General features: G+C 48.2%; 1 protein-coding gene across 2 annotated transcripts in view; it reads right to left on the bottom strand.

The window, feature by feature from the left end:
- The window catches only part of SORCS3 (sortilin related VPS10 domain containing receptor 3), a 585,385-nt gene that overhangs the window by 458,046 nt on the left and 111,733 nt on the right, over positions 1-15,606 (bottom strand). Inside the window, exon 1 of one of the 2 annotated variants that reach the window (XM_049696818.1) lies at positions 13,369-13,809. The exons of the other annotated variant lie outside the window; for it this stretch is intronic. The gene's annotated coding sequence lies outside the window, so the exon portion shown is untranslated. Of the gene's footprint in view, positions 1-13,368; positions 13,810-15,606 lie in introns of those variants that run through there. 2 annotated transcript variants of the gene reach the window in all.

The following is a 15,606-nucleotide window of genomic DNA, read 5'->3' as shown; positions in this document are numbered from 1 at the left end:
GAGGTAGGGAGGGCTGTGCCAACCAGGGAACAAGGTGGATCTTCCAATGGTAATCAGTCTACCTGGAGATTACAACTCAAGGCCATAGATTTTTTCTCTCCCTCCATCTTGAAAAGGATCTCTGTTCTTTTTTCTTTTCCTTTTCTCTGGACTTCTTTCCAGTATAGGCTTATTTTCTGTTACCATTTCCTACTTCCCCATCCACTGCAAACTCCTACCGAGAAGTCGTTTGTTAATATCCTTCCTTTCTTTTTGTCCACCGGGACTTAATGGGCTTCTTTATGCACCGTACGTTGTCTTTTCGGCACTGTTTCCGGTAATGTATAGGAACTGCTGCATTGTTATTAGTACTGTGTATGGTTCCCGGATACAGTCTGCACACTGGTCTTCTGCAGCAGAGAGAAGCAGTGTTATATGGAACCTGGACGGGCTCTCCCACTCCTGTTCTGGGGAAAAAGCTTCTGTACGGGTGAGTTCCCGAGGAGAGTTATGGCAGCGTTGGCACAGAATCCCGAGTCATGCCAAACCATTAAGAAGAGACAGCATAAGCGAGAAAGTCCTGAATTATCTGACAAAGTTGGCCAGTGGGACAGCCGAGGTTCCTACTAGCCAGAGGAAGACAGAGGAAACATCGTCCCAAAAGTCACGCAGCCAGATATTCTTTACATGGAGGCGGCAGCAGAGGGCTCAGAGCAGGACAATCTAAAGTACTCACCTCCACTTACAGCTACACTTTCAAAGGGCAACCATTATTCCCTTAATGCTTATCAGGTTCTTATTCTGAATACTTATTGTGCTAAGAATGATTTCATTTGTTAATTACATCTTCTCAGCCATTCTGTTCTAGTTTTCACTTTTCCTATCAGAGAAATACGCCCTGGGAAGAGGGCCTCCCAGTTGTGATGCTATAACCCAGTAACATACTGCATGATCTAGGTTTTTGAAGAACAGCCCAGGGCAAAATGTGTTCACCTCTGCCCCGAGTAAAAAGATGAATAAGTCCTCGCCCTCCAGGAATCTGGTGTCCAATACAAGAGACAAGATGCCTTTTCAATAACTTGGGGCAGAATTCACAGACAGGCAGAGTCAGGTTGCTTCCCGGCTATCTGGTCAACCTTCCTCTATCGACTCAACACCAAAACTCTGGAGGATGCTTTCTGACTAGAGAGGATTCTGTTGAATCCGTAGGGCCAGGTATGCCTGAAAGAGGAAGCTGAGACATCAGAGAAGGGTTTAGGAAAGGGACTATAGAATTTCCCAGGTCTTGAACAAGATATGACCTGCAGATTTTTTTCAAGCTGAATTTGATCCAAAAGGGGCATATGCCATTCTGGTTGCCAAAGGCCTCACCACTTTTACTGCCTCCCACTTGGCCATTCCAAACATTTATATTACTTCTCTGACCCCTGATTCACAGGAAAGAAATTCTGAGAGCCCCCAAGAAACACACCATCCACCCCACCCCTGCGGAAGAATAGTAGGAAAGAAGAGGCAGTGAGCCCAGCTGGTGTAAACAATGATGTCATTAGGAGGGATGTTTGAGCTTCTAATAAATGGCACATAACAAATTAGTGTGGTATAAATGCAATTTATGTGGACCATAATGTACTCAATGCATCCGCATAAAGGAAGGTAAAATCGTACCTCACCTGACAGGTTCTAGTTCTTACTTATCATTAGAAGTGATAAATCCCACACAATAATGGGAGTTCCTTGAGACTCTTCATTCCTGGGTAGCTTTGGTTAGTCACACTCAAACCACAATTTACTCATCCTTCTGAAAGCAAACCTTGCTAGACATTATTAGATTTGAAAATCACTTTTTTAGCCTTAAGTGATTTTTGAGAAAGTAATACAAGCATATAGGAAAAGAAAAATCCAGAAGCACCAAAGGATTTTCTACAAACAGCTTTCCTGCCTTCCCTGTCTCTCAATCAAGCCCTTCCCTAGTGGCAAACATGACTACAAATTTCTTGTGAGTCGTCTCAGAAATCGCCCTTGTAGACGTAAGGTACATATTTAGAAATCACTCTTACTTTTATACAAATGCAAGCATGCTATATAAAATGCACTGCGCTTTTTTCTTTAATTACACCATGGAGATCGGTCCTTATCAGTGTACGTAAATCCTCCTCACTCCCTTTAACAGCTGCATAATATTCTATTTTGTGGATGGAGCATAATTAACCAGTTCCCAACTGACGGACATTATGGTTATTGTTCCAGTCTTCTGTTCCCACAATGCAGCAATAAATGGTCTTTTGGCTCCATTTTCATTTTCTTTCAACACAGCTACTGCCCAATTCAATTTCCCGGCCTTCTTCACCCAGATTCAGGAACCTAGCCTGAGAGACAGAACACAGTCTCTGCGGAGCTGTGATTCTCAGCAAAATGAAATAAAATAAAATCCTCCCTCCCTAGGGCCATCTGGAGGGAGTTGCTATGGGTAGAATCTGGAAGAATAATAAATCTCTCTTGACACGGGAGCTGGGAGGAGGCTGCCCAGGCCGCAGCGATGGGCTTCTCAGTTTGAGATGTCGACAGCTATACTGAAAGCAGAAAATGGAGCCATATAAATCTGTAATTGCAACCCCCATTCTCACACGCAGAGAGCTGCCTGCTTACAACTGTAATTTCTGTGTAGTCTTTTCCCCTACCCTGCAGTTTGCTGCGGATTCAGAGCTGTGGTAGTGGTGCTGGGCATTTTGAAAAGGAGAATGAAAAGGTACCAATTATGGAAAAGTGATTTCTGCTTTTGAATCCAACTGCTATGGACTTCACTGTCCCTCTTCAGGTGAGACCATCACAACCTTGTGCAGGAACAGATTGTTTCTGGAAAAAGAAATCCCACCTGCCCATCCTGTAAGAGCGTCAGATGGCTAGGCCGGATTGTAGCTGAGCTCAAAGTACTCACCAGCTCAAACAGACCAGCCCATCTTCCTCCCAGGATGCCTAGAGTATGTGTCCTAGCCATACTAGCCGAACGACTAGCCAAAGAAGGAGGCTAGTTGTTTTATTGCATGCGTTACGGAGCCCAAACAAGGAAGAAAACACGTAATTGGCATAAACATGATTCACTGCAAAGGTGTTCATCATTCTGCAAAGTTCTCCCTCTACAGAGACTCCCACATCGGTGAGCTCCATCAATAAGGCTATGTGATCAGAAGAGACAGCCTTATCCCCTACCAAGTTAATTGATAGGTGCTGTGGAAGCTGTGGACCACAACAGGTGAGCCGATTCCTAAAACCCCAAGGTGGGGGCCCTGTGTCCTCCGTTCTTTGCCTGTAACAACTATGGGAAGCCACCCAAGTGGCTTCAGCTCTGCAGAGGGCACTGAAAAGGGGAAATGGACTCTGCTGCCTTGGGACCCTGGAAGGTTCTGGGTGATTTCTTAAAGTGCTTCTCGGGTCAAACTTGAGTCCAGGATCAAGTGCCAGGCACCTAGCAGACCCTGCCAGACCCTACACACTTCTTCAATCCCAGCAGGTGGACCTTAGACCTTAGTGCCCTTTCCTATATCCTCTACTGTTGAGAGAAAGAAGAGTGGTTTTTCATCGTTGACTCCCCAGTAGTTGATATTTTGCTCCCCGGGAACAAAATAAACGTGTGCTGAATAAATGAATGAATGAATGCATGAGCTACTAACTCACTCTGTTAAATTATGATTCCCCAAGAACAACAGTTCTTTGAGGCAAGGAACTGAGGTGGTCCTTCCCTTGTACGCCCCAATGAGGATGCTCAATGCAGAGCCACAAGAGCAGCCACTGTCTCCAAGGAGTAGCCTGAAAATTAGGTATGTCGAATTCTGAGTTGACAAACACAGACCACCATGCACCACGTCGAATCACATGCAATATTGTGTATATGCATCTGTGTGCAATTTTCTGCAAGAAATTCCTTTGCTTCCATCAGATTCTCAAAGGGATTCATAGCCCCAAAGAGCTCACTGTTCACTGACTTAGAGAATCAGAAGGGCTGCGAACTGCAGCAGGCTCTTCTGCCCTGATGTGGAACAGGATGGAGTGGGGCGGGGGGCTGGGGGCGGGGGCGGGGGAGGCTGCAGGTGTGAGTTCTGCTGACTAACAAGCGTCATTGCTCTGCTTTACGGAAACAGATAAATCGCTGGGACTTAAAGAATCTCAGTCCCAGGAATGCTCTTTGCTTGACAGCAAGCACATTTTTTTCCACCAAGTCAACATCTCCAGAAGGAGCAGCCAGGCCCTGTCGATCCAAGAAAAAGAAAAGAGGTTTGGAGCAAGATGCAAAAAAATAAATAAAGCGCAATCCGCAAGCTGGGAAAACAGGCTCATCCTATAACGGTGCTAAACCACTTGATTCTGGAAGGGAGGACGAGAACAGGTGATGCGCCCTGTCAGCCCTGATCCCAGAAGCTCTGCAGGGAGGAGGCCCCTTTCATCCCTGTCCACACAGTGGGATGGGGGGCTCGAGGGAGCTGAGCGCTGCCTCTCTCTGGGCACGAAGGAGCGCTGGGCTCTGGATTCATTCGGTAGTGTTAGGGAAATATCACCTGGTGCGTGTCCTTCCACGTTGTCCAGAAAACACCCCTCATCATAAAAGGCCCAGCTGAGTCCCTGCTTTTACAGGACTTTGCACTGCACTTAAACAGACCTGGTGCCTGCCTAACTCTAGAACACGGTTTCTCATCCTTGGCCCTATTGACATTTGAGTCCGGATAATTCTTCATGGCAGGTGGCTGTCCTGTGCATTTAAGGTGTGTAACAGCATCCCCGGCATTTATTCAGTGGATGCCAGCAGCACTCTCCCCGCTAGTTCTAACAGCCCCAAATGTCTCCAGATTTTATCAAAAGCCCCCTGGAGAGCAAAACCACGCCCAGTGAGAACTAATGCTCCCAGTGTGTGCTGGGGAACACCAGTTCTGAGGGATGTTAACAGCCATTACTTAGAGGAAAATAGGCTACGCTGGTCAAACACTTTGGGAAACACTGGATTCAACAAAGATAAACCAGGACTCCTCCCTGATGGCTTTCTCAGAGTCTGAAATAGATCCGGGTGCGCTGTGAGACTCTAAGAGGGAACCATGATACCCAGCGTCTTCCCAAAGGCATTTGGCAGAGGAGCCCTTTTCTCAGAGGCTTTAGGATTAGTATTCCGGGAGAGTTACTTTTAGAAACACTTCTGCAAGGCAAAATTGGAAATACACCTCTAAGGCAAACACAGCCAAAGGAAGGGATGAAGAAGCTGAAGCTGCCGGGAGCAGCCTGTGCGCACACCACAGCTTCCTGGGACACAATTTATCTCAGAACCCCAGACTTAACCATTAGACATTCATTTTTTTTTGAGAACAGGTTTAGATTCTCAGGCTTCAAAAGTCCCCAGTATTTTGGAAGCTATTAAAACATCCTCAGCTAACACTTTATAACCAGGGTAGGGTTATCCGAGAATTTCCCCGTAATGAGAGCTGGCTGGGTCTGATGGTCTGGGGAGAATGGGAAACCACAGAGGCACCTGGAGTAGAAAAGAGAGTCACACAGGAAAGAAAGTAAGGAAAGAGGACATTGAAACAAACCTCTCTTAATTCACTATTCTGGCCAGGGCTGCCTCTGATGTAATATTCACAACCTGCCCTCGTGGACTTTAAAAAGGTGGGAGACAGTAGGAAGGTTGTCTTGTAAGAGGCGTTAGAATTGTTCTCTGTAAAATAGATTTAAAGTAGTATTATTCTACTAAATAGACCTCATGGTAACTGCTACAGATTTCAAAGATCATACAAAATTAGAGCTAGAGAGGACCTTGAACCCTCTTCTCCTATTGTTTTTTAAACTTGTTTATCTACAAAAGTCAGGTATTCAAAGCCCAAAACATAAAACACAAAATCATAATAATTCTCTTTTAGTATGACTGGTGTCCCTGCCAACACTTAACCCCTACCTCAACCTTCTTTGCAGCCCCTGAGGAACCTTCCAGAAACCCCAAGCTGATCAGAGCACCATCTGAAACCCAGTTCCCCCATTTCATAGGCAGAGGAAACAGACGCAGACAGATGACCAGACTTGCCTGAGGTCCTAGCTTATGGGTAAGAGAGTCAGGAGGAGAACCTAGGCTCACACCAGGCTCTTAGCTCAGCGCCCCTCCCATCTCCCCGCGTGCTGAGCGTGTGCTAATCTGCAAGAGAGTGAGCTGCCTTGGAATGGAGTGATCTCCCCGTCTCTGCAGGTATCCAAGAATAGGCTGATGACCACTTGTAAGGTCACTGCACTGATGAGAAAGATAAACTAGACATCTTTGCAGTCTCTTATTAAATTCTCACTAGCACTGAGACGTCCTCCCTGTCATTAGCGACAGGATGCTCAAGGGAAGCCTGTTCTAGAGAAGTGACCCAGCCCCAGACAAACAGCCACCACAACCACTGCACATCCTGTCTGGTTCCCGAGCTTCTGCCTCCTCTTGATGGAAGCAGGCCAGCTGAAATGAACAGCATGGGGCTCAGCGTGGGTGAGCGACGGTAGACGACGAGGTGACACATCCCGAAGCTAAGTCCAGGCTCAGTGTGTATCAGGCAAAAATATGACAGTAACTGTCAGTCACAGGAAATATCATAAGGGAGGTTTAAGATAATAAAGCTGTCTCGGAACTGGGAATACAGATGATCCCCACACAGGATGGCAGATCCCGCTCCAGATACTGAGTGTGGAGGCATGTCTGTGAGTGCGTGTGTGGGTCCACATGCACACATACACCCGCACCCTGCTCTCCACGTAGAAACAAAACTGGCACTGTGTCTGCAAAACTCAGTAACTGTATCCTCATTCCATCTCATTTCCTTTTTCTGAAGAAGACTCTGCTGCACAAATGATGGCAGAGAAACGGGACAGACCCAGAGAACCCAGGAAAAAGGGGCAGAAGATCTGCCCTGATGGATGCCAAAACCCCACACAGCTGTATGCCCAGACCGGGCCTGACAATCAGCAGGAGGAAACGGGGGCGCCCAATGGACCCCACGCGTCATTCGCTGTTGCCTTTCCGGAAGGTAGGAAAGGCCGTCTGATGTTGGGCAAGGAGCGAGGCACAGTGACGCAGCTCAAGGTTCTGCTTGGTTGCAGCTTTTTATTACTGTTTTGTTTGCTCTGTGAGTTTTTCTTCTTTTTTCTCTTGGGGTGTGTGTGTGTGTGTGTGTGTGTGTGTGTGTGCGCACGCACATGCGTATGACTTTTGTGTTTTCTCCAGGAGTCATGGTGCCCTCCTCTCACAAAGGCTGGCAGGTGGCTCAAAGCCATGTCATCCAACAGTCTCATGCCTCTGAAAGGCCCGGAATAAACCCAACCCCTCCTCATATGCTGCCTCTCTGCGAGGATCAAAGGAGGTGACTGAAGTGGAAGGACTCTGGAGCATAAGGCACTGTGACGCACACATCACGCAGGAATGCACACCATTCTGTGGGGCAGCTGTGGTGCAGTGGAGCAAGTCCTGGCCTCAGCGTCACAAGGGGTTCGAACCCTAGCTCTTCCACTTCCCAGCTGCATGATATAAGCAAGCTACTTCACTTCTCTGGGATGCACTTGACCATTGTGCAGATCACATGAGCTATAAAGATAGGTACGAGCTATATAAAACATCCTGCAGATGTTAGATATCAGTATTACCACTACACCTGCCTATAGAGCTCTCTACCCTCTGTAATCCCCATGGATAGTCATTTTCTGTCCAAAACACACCTAGATTGGTACAACAGTGCTCTCCATTTATTGCTACTAATAGTGGTATGCATAGCTAAGAGAGCTACATAATATATCTCCTAACAATTATATTACTCTCGATATTAGGGAACAGTATATTTCCTAGCAGCACTGGTATCAGTCATAGTAATACTAGTCTATAGCTAGAATATTCTATATTCTATAGTGTGTTACTATTCTCTCCCTAAGAAGGCAGTGAGCTCCTAAGATCGTATTTGACACTTCTGTGTCCCCATAAGATAAGGATCACCCAGCAGACACTCAGCAAACGTTGGATGACTGACAAAAGCCGCAGGAGACCCCTGGCTGACGACATCTCAGCTGGCCACTGGCCTGGCCTCCCTCTAAACGTAACCGTTTCAGAGCCTTAGTGCAGCACCGTCTAGCAGAGATCATTCTCATCTCCCGTCGCACCAAGAGATCCAGTTTCAAACCTCATTACCCCACAAAAGGAAAATGTGGGCTTCCCAGGTGGCGCAGTGGTTGAGTTCTCCTGCCGATGCAGGGGACGCGGGTTTGTGCCCCGGTCCAGGAAGATCCCACATGCCGCGGAGCGGCTGGGCCTGTGAGCCATGGCCGCTGAGCCTGTGCGTCCGGAGCCCGTGCTCCGCAACGGGAGAGGCCACAACAGTGAGAGGCCCGCGTACCGAAAAAAAAAAAAAAAAAAGGAAAATGTGCTTTTGGACCAGACGCCCCTCCAGATCCAAAGAGGGACAAGAACAAGAAGCGGGCGCCTCATCTGACAAAGCAGCTCCTTTGGAAAGAAGAGCAGCTACCCAGGGCTCATGCCTCTAGACCAAGCAGGCTCATCATGTCACCAAAGTCTGGACGAGGAGGCTTCGCAGAGAAGGGTTCAGTGCGGGGAAGGGGTGAGGACTCCGAGGGCTGGGCCTAAGGTTTACTAATAACTTCCCTCTCCATCCCTCTTCCTCTTCTCCCTCTTACCTCAGGGTGACCTCCACGAGTCACACCATGACAGAACATTTATTATTATTATAATTACAGTGATCATATTGGTACATAACGCTCACAGATGCCTCTGAAGGTGTGACTTGCTAATTCTCCTGCATTTCCAATTCACAGTGTCCCGGAGCCAAAAATACCGCTCTATCAAACGACGCTCAGCTTTTTTTCTAATCCGCGTTTTTTCTCGGGGCAACTCTTTCCAATACTGACGCAGCTGATCCTTTGCACCACGCCCACCCCCTCAGCCCCCAACCCCACCCCTGCCTCCGTCCTCCCTCCCACCACAGGCAAAACTGCACCATGCTTAAGGCTAATATGCCTGTCAAGACTTCCCCCGATGAACAACAGGTTAATGATGTGCACGTCTCCTTAAATAATTCATACTTCTAATAACCACGTTAGTCAGCACTTAACACCGCCCATCAATTGACGCCGGGGTAGTGCAGGCGGAGGCTGGGGAGAGTGGAGACTCACGTGGCAAAGACGGGAAATGAAGACGGACCTCGCCTGTCATCCTCTCTAATCAGAGTCACAGGGGAGACAGAAGCAGCTTCCAAACATGTTAAGCCAACAGCAGGAACCGCTGTGCCATCTGGGGAAGGGAGAGGGCAGGAGACCAGATGGAAGGCTCAGCATCTAAGGGTCAGAGGATCACTGGGCAAGAGAGAAGTTTTTTCCAAGACGCCACAATGTCTTTACAAGGCATCAAACGCACACCTCAGGGGCTGGCCACCTTCCCACTTCCTCCAGGGTGTTCCCCTGGATTAACAGTACCAGATGGGAAGGATCCTCTTATTCTCAACTGTTTCTCTCATATATTTTCATTTGCTCCTTGATGCAAATTCCCCCCCCACACACCTTTTTCGGTTGTGTATGTGTCTCCTCTAACTGGTTAGACATCAGATGTCTGACTCCCCTTTACCACTAAATTTCTACATTTGCAACGGCATGGATGGACCTAGACAGGGATGCTTAGTGAAATAAGTCAGGCAAGAAAGACAAATACTCTATGTTATCACTTACATGTGGGATCTAAAAAGTAAAACAAACGGGGCTTCCCTGGTGGCGCAGTGGTTGAGAGTCCGCCTGCCGATGCAGGGGACACGGGTTCGTGCCCCGGTCCGGGAGGATGCCACATGCCGCGGAGCGAGTGAGCCATGGCCACTGAGCCTGCGCGTCCAGAGCCTGTGCTCCTCAAAGCGAGGGGCCACAACAGTGAGAGGCCCGCGTACCGCAAAAATAAAAAATAAATAATAAAAAAAATAAAACGAATGTATACAAGAAAACAGAAACAGACTCACAGAGAGAACAAACTGCTGGTTACCAGCAGGGAGAGGGAAGGGGGAGGGGCAAGACAGGGATATGGGATCCAGAGATGCAAACTACTGTGCATAAAATAAATAAGCAACAGGGATATATTGTAGAGCACAGAGAAATATAGTCCTTACCTGTAATAACTTTAAATGGAGTATAATCTATAAAAATGTTGAATCACTACGTTGCACACCTGAAACTAATATAACATTGTAAATCAACTATAATTCAATAAAAATTTGTTTTAATAAAAATGTTTTTTTTTTTAAGAATTTCTGGGTAGGAAACCATGGTTAAGTGTATAAGTTTCCTATGGCTGCTCTAACAAATGACCACAAGTTTGTGGTTTAAAAACCACACAGATTTTTCCCTTATAGTCCTGAAAGTCAGAAGTCTGACATGGGTCTTACAGGGCTGGTTCCTCCTGGGGGCTCCAGGGGAGAAGCCACTTCCCTGCCTATTTCAGCTTCCGGAGGCCAGCACCATTACTTGACTCGTGACCCCTTCCTCAAATCACTCCGGACTCTGACTTCCAGTGTCCTATCTCCTACTTCCTCTGATCTCTTGCCTCCCTGTGATGATATCAGGCTCCCCCAGACAATCCAGAATAATCTCCCCATCTCAAGATGCTTAACTCAATTACACCAACAAAAATCCCTTTCACCATGTAGGGTAACTTTAAGAGGTTCCAGAGATGCGGAAATGAACATCTTGGGAGGCTGCTATTCAGCCTGCCATACTCAAGAGTACCTAGAATGTGTCCCAGCTATAAAGGAAGGATGTTGTGAAGCTAAGTAGAAAAGATACTGTAAGAGTATCTAACACGTGCTTGGAATGTAAGCGGCTGATGACGGTTAGGTCTCCTTATTATCTAACACAGTCAACTCATCTAACAGGTCTGAACACCTACTGTCCACCAGGAGCTTTGACGCAGGTTATCTCATTGCATGCTCACTGCAAACTCTGAGATGGATGTGGTCCTCTCTCTTCAGAGGATGAGAGAATACAGGCTCAGAGAATAAATAAATGACTTGTCCAAGGTCACACAGCTGACAAACGGCAGAGCTGAGGTTAAGATCCAGATTTATCTGAATAGGCAAATAATAAATGTTCAACCAACACTGTTACCTAATCCATTATGTACCAAAGCGGGCTCTCGGTCAGAATCACCTTTGAAGCAGAGTAGCAATACAGATTCCTGGGCCCACCCCTGGAGATTCCAACTCAGTATATACGAGGTGGGGTCTGGAAATACATCTTTGAACAAGCTAGATGTATAATGTGGACGCTTGGGCAAATTTGTAAAACAGGAGCCTAATCTACCCCCAAAATGATATCAGTACCCTCCCTGCAGTCACAATGAGCTCTCATCTCTTTCAGATACAACTCCCCGCCACACACACACACACACACACACACACACACACACACACTTACACACAAAATCAGATATGCAGAGTTTCTCAACAGCAGCATGACTGACGTTTGGGGCCGGATAATTCTTTGTTCTGGGGGTTTGTCCTGCACGTTGCAGGGTGTGTAACAGCATCCTTCGCCTCTACCCACTAGACAGCAGTAGCACTCTCCCCCCAGTAATGACAAATGTCTCCAGACATTTCTGGAAGACCTCTGGGAGGCAAAATTGCCCCTGGTTGGAAACCACTGAGCCTGGAGAGTGGGGGGTGGCAGAAAGAATGGTCATGAAAGCAAAGTCATTGCCTGTGGAGACTTGCGGTCTCTGGTCAGCTCACACCCCTCGCTGAGCTAAAGCAAGTGAGGACGGGGCAGTGGGAAGTACAGCGCCTGAGAATCAAGAATGTAGGGTTCTTGTCCCACCCACCTGCCCAGCGCTCATCATGCAGCCATCCTTGAGGGCAGCCACAGACTCACACACCCCATGTCCAACTTCCTAGCCTGGGTTTCAGTTTCTTATTTGCAAAATGAACAAGTTGAGTAAGAATATTTCTTCCGTCACCTTGAGTTCTGAATTCTTCAAAGGTGGGCCCATGTTCAACCAATTTTCCTAACTGTGAGAAGGCGGGGCTGGAGGGGAACTTGACCCTGGCTCCGAGGGGGAGGGCACAGCCTCAGATATCTGCAGCACCACAGCACCACTGTGACCTGGGCATGAGCAATGAACCAGAAACAGTCCCTACTCCCCACCACCCCGGTTTCTCTCCCTCCTTGTAGGTTTTTCTTTCTCTCTGCCTCTCTGTCTCTATTGCCATATAAAAAGAGGAAATATGCAGGGCTTTGTGAGGATTTACTTATTTTTTTCCCTTGCTGCTGAATAAGCCCAGGTACTTTTATTTTTATTAAAGCTGATACCTTCAGTGAAGACAGTACAGAAAAGTTCTCTGAGTCCTGAGATATAAGATTATTACAATTTTGCCTGACCTAGGATCTCAGGGATGAGCTGAGACAGTGATCTTGGAGAGAGACCCAAGAACAGGCTGGCTCTCGGAGGCATTTGGATTCTGGACTGCCCTTTAAGAAAAGATAAAAAGACAACCCTCCTTGCAAACTATATTTGATGTAATTATTTGGCAAGGGTGTCCTACATGGAACACACTTAATTTCATTTCAAATTAATCTTATTTCACGAGCAGAGTGTGACCTGGGGGGAAAAAAAGCTGCCGCATAGCACAGGGAGATCAGCTTGGTGCTTTGTGACCACCTAGAGGGGTGGGATAGGAAGGGTGGGAGGGATGCTAAAGAGGGAGGGGATATGGGGATATGTGTGTGCGTAGAGCTGATTCACTTTGTTGTACGGCAGAAACTAACATTCACAACATTGTGAAGCAATTATACTCCAATAAAGAGGTATGAAAACAAAAAAAGCAGCCAACAACAAAAATACCCAAATATTAAGCATAAATATCTTGTCCCATTTTCAAAAGGCCAATGCAATTGACTTTTAGATGAGGGCTTCATGCCAACGCCAACTACCCTTGCATGTCTGGCAACATTCAAGCAGGCTGAGCAGAAAGAATACAAAATAGACAGGAGAATTCCCCAAACTTGGGGAATGTTGGCACTCTATGGCCTGAAGGAAGACTTGAGGAAACAGCACAGAGCTCACTTCCTCCAGAAAATCTCCCCCCAACCACCTCGGACTCCCATGAACCCCTTCTTTCTATGCCTTGGTGCAACCCCATGACCCGCACATCCAGGCAAACTGTCACCTCGTCCAGCCCACCCTGGCTCCCATGCTCTGTCTCAGCATCCTTAGCACCTATGATACTTTGCCGAGCATAGTAGCTTGTATGTCTGCCTCCCCTTCAGACTAGAATCTTCCAGAGGCAAGTACCAGGTTCAGTCACTCCAAGACCCTTAGCACACAACACCAGCAAGTGTTTAGTATCTACTTACTTCATGAAAGAAAAGGGAAGAAAGATGGCCAGGAGGGAAAGCACTGCATGACCATGCACTTGCCGGGGTCAGAAGCCATGACGCATCTCTGCCTCTAGCTTCTTGCTGTTAAAGTGAGCACACCGGGCTTCCCTGGTGGCGCAGTGGTTGAGGGTCCGCCTGCCGATGCAGGGGACACGGGTCCGTGCCCCGGTCCGGGAGGATCCCACATGCCGCGGAGCACCTGGGCCCGTGAACCATGCCCACTGAGCCTGCGCGTCTGGAGCCTGTGCTCCGCAACGGGAGAGGCCACAACAGTGAGAGGCCCGCGTACCGCAAAAAAAAAAAAAAAAAAAAAAAAAAAAAATGAGCACACCTTCTCTCCCAGCTAAGTAGCGACTCCTGGCTTCAGGGGCTGTTTCTTCTCATCTGTAGAATCCCACCACGCCACTGCCACCATGGTGCTAGCCCAGCACTGGAAACATAAACACTGATGCTGTTCTCTCTTGGAAGACCTCAAGTACAGTGCTGCCAGGAGGGAGATAGTCTAAATGCCACATCCAAGCCCGATGTAGCGCTGAAGTCTGTCATTCTGCCTTCACAGAACTGGTCCCAGCTGCATTGTGTCTGCATTTCCTAACTGTCACCAGGAGCACACTGGCCACTGGCTTTCTAGTTCATGACTCTAGGAGCTGGACGTCTTTTCTCTGTGGCCCTGATCACTGCATACTTCACCTCAAGTGCTGATGGATGCCTCATCACAGACTGGGTGTCTGTCTGCCTGTGGCTCAGGGGGTGTCTTGACTTGCATGGATCTTTGTGTTCCTAACACCTAATCAAAGCCTGGAGCCTAAAAGGGAAAGGAGTCACATTCATCGGCATTTCCATGCCTCAAGCATGATATGCTATGTGCTCTAGGCCTATTCGCTCACGCACTCCTCAAAGAAGAAGGGACTCTTTCTGTCCCCATTTTACAGGTGGAGAAACTGAGACTCAAAGAGTTTAAGTACATGCCCAAGGCCACAGCTTACAAATAGCAAATCAGAGATTGAAACCCAGGTTTCCAATTCAAATTCCTATGTAGCTTCCAGTGTACCCTACTTCATCCCAAGAGTGGACATTCCATAAATGCTTGCTGAGTTCAGCTGAATTCCCAGAACACTCTAAAATGGACCACACACGCAGACCAGGCTCCTCACAACTTACTGCTGCTTGTTAAAATTATTCTTAGCTAACAAGAAATAAATAGTCTCTGGAGAACAGTCCACTAGAACTACGTCCTTGGGAATCAGAACATAAAACAAGCCTAAACAGGAATGTCTCTGCTTGTTGGTGAAGTTCATAAAACCACAGAATCTCAGTGCTGAGCAGGACCTTGGAAATCACCTAGTTCAAGCCCATCCTTTTACAAAAAGGTACACGGAGGCACAGGTGGAAAATGACTTGCTCAGGGTCATAAGCACATCAAGATGTGGCAATGACAGGACCAGAATCCAGACCGGTCCCTCCTGGTTCCCTCTGTGCTCTGGGATCCCAGTTCTAAACGTCCTGGGTGTGATTCCTCACTGCCCGCGGCCCTCAGAACCCAGGCTCGCAGATGGCTCTTGGTCAGCTCGCTCTTTGCTGTCAGGTGACCAGGATGCATGGCCACAGACACAAGCTGCCACATCATCTCAGCGTTTAGTCACCCACAAAAGCCATTTCCTGCCTCGTCAGCTCCATGGCCAGAAATATTATCCTTAAATAATCAACACACAGCAGATACCCTTCAAGGGACAAGACTGTCTTCCCTTTTCCCAGGGATACAGCGATATCAGCACAGGTTGCAAAGAAAGAAGGAGCTGCTGCTCAGCCCCACCCCCTCGGAAACCTGGGGGTTAACAGCACAGCCTACAGGATCCAGCCATCAATTTCAGGAAGAGGAAGAGGAGGAGGAGGAGAAGGAGGGGGAGGAGGGGGAGGGGAGGAAGGGGGGAGGGGAGGAAGGGGAGGAGGGAGAGGATGGGGAGGAGGAGGGGAGGGGGAGGGGAGGAGGGGGTGGAGGGGAGGAGGGGGTGGAGGGGAGGAGGGGGTGGAGGGGAGGAGGGGGTGGAGGGGAGGAGGGGAGGAGGGGGAGGAGGGGAGGAGGGGGAGGAGGGTAGGAGGGGAAGGAGGGGAGGAGGGGAGGAGGGGCAGGGGAGGAGGGGAGGAGAGGGAGGAGGGGAAGAGGGGGAGGGGAGGAGGGGGAGGGGAGGAGGGGGAGGGGAGGAGGGGGAGGGG

The sequence above is a fragment of the Orcinus orca genome, chromosome 14 (assembly GCF_937001465.1).
Source record: "Orcinus orca chromosome 14, mOrcOrc1.1, whole genome shotgun sequence".
Lineage (NCBI taxonomy): Eukaryota > Metazoa > Chordata > Mammalia > Artiodactyla > Delphinidae > Orcinus > Orcinus orca.
This window is presented reverse-complemented; position numbering and strand designations above follow the sequence as displayed.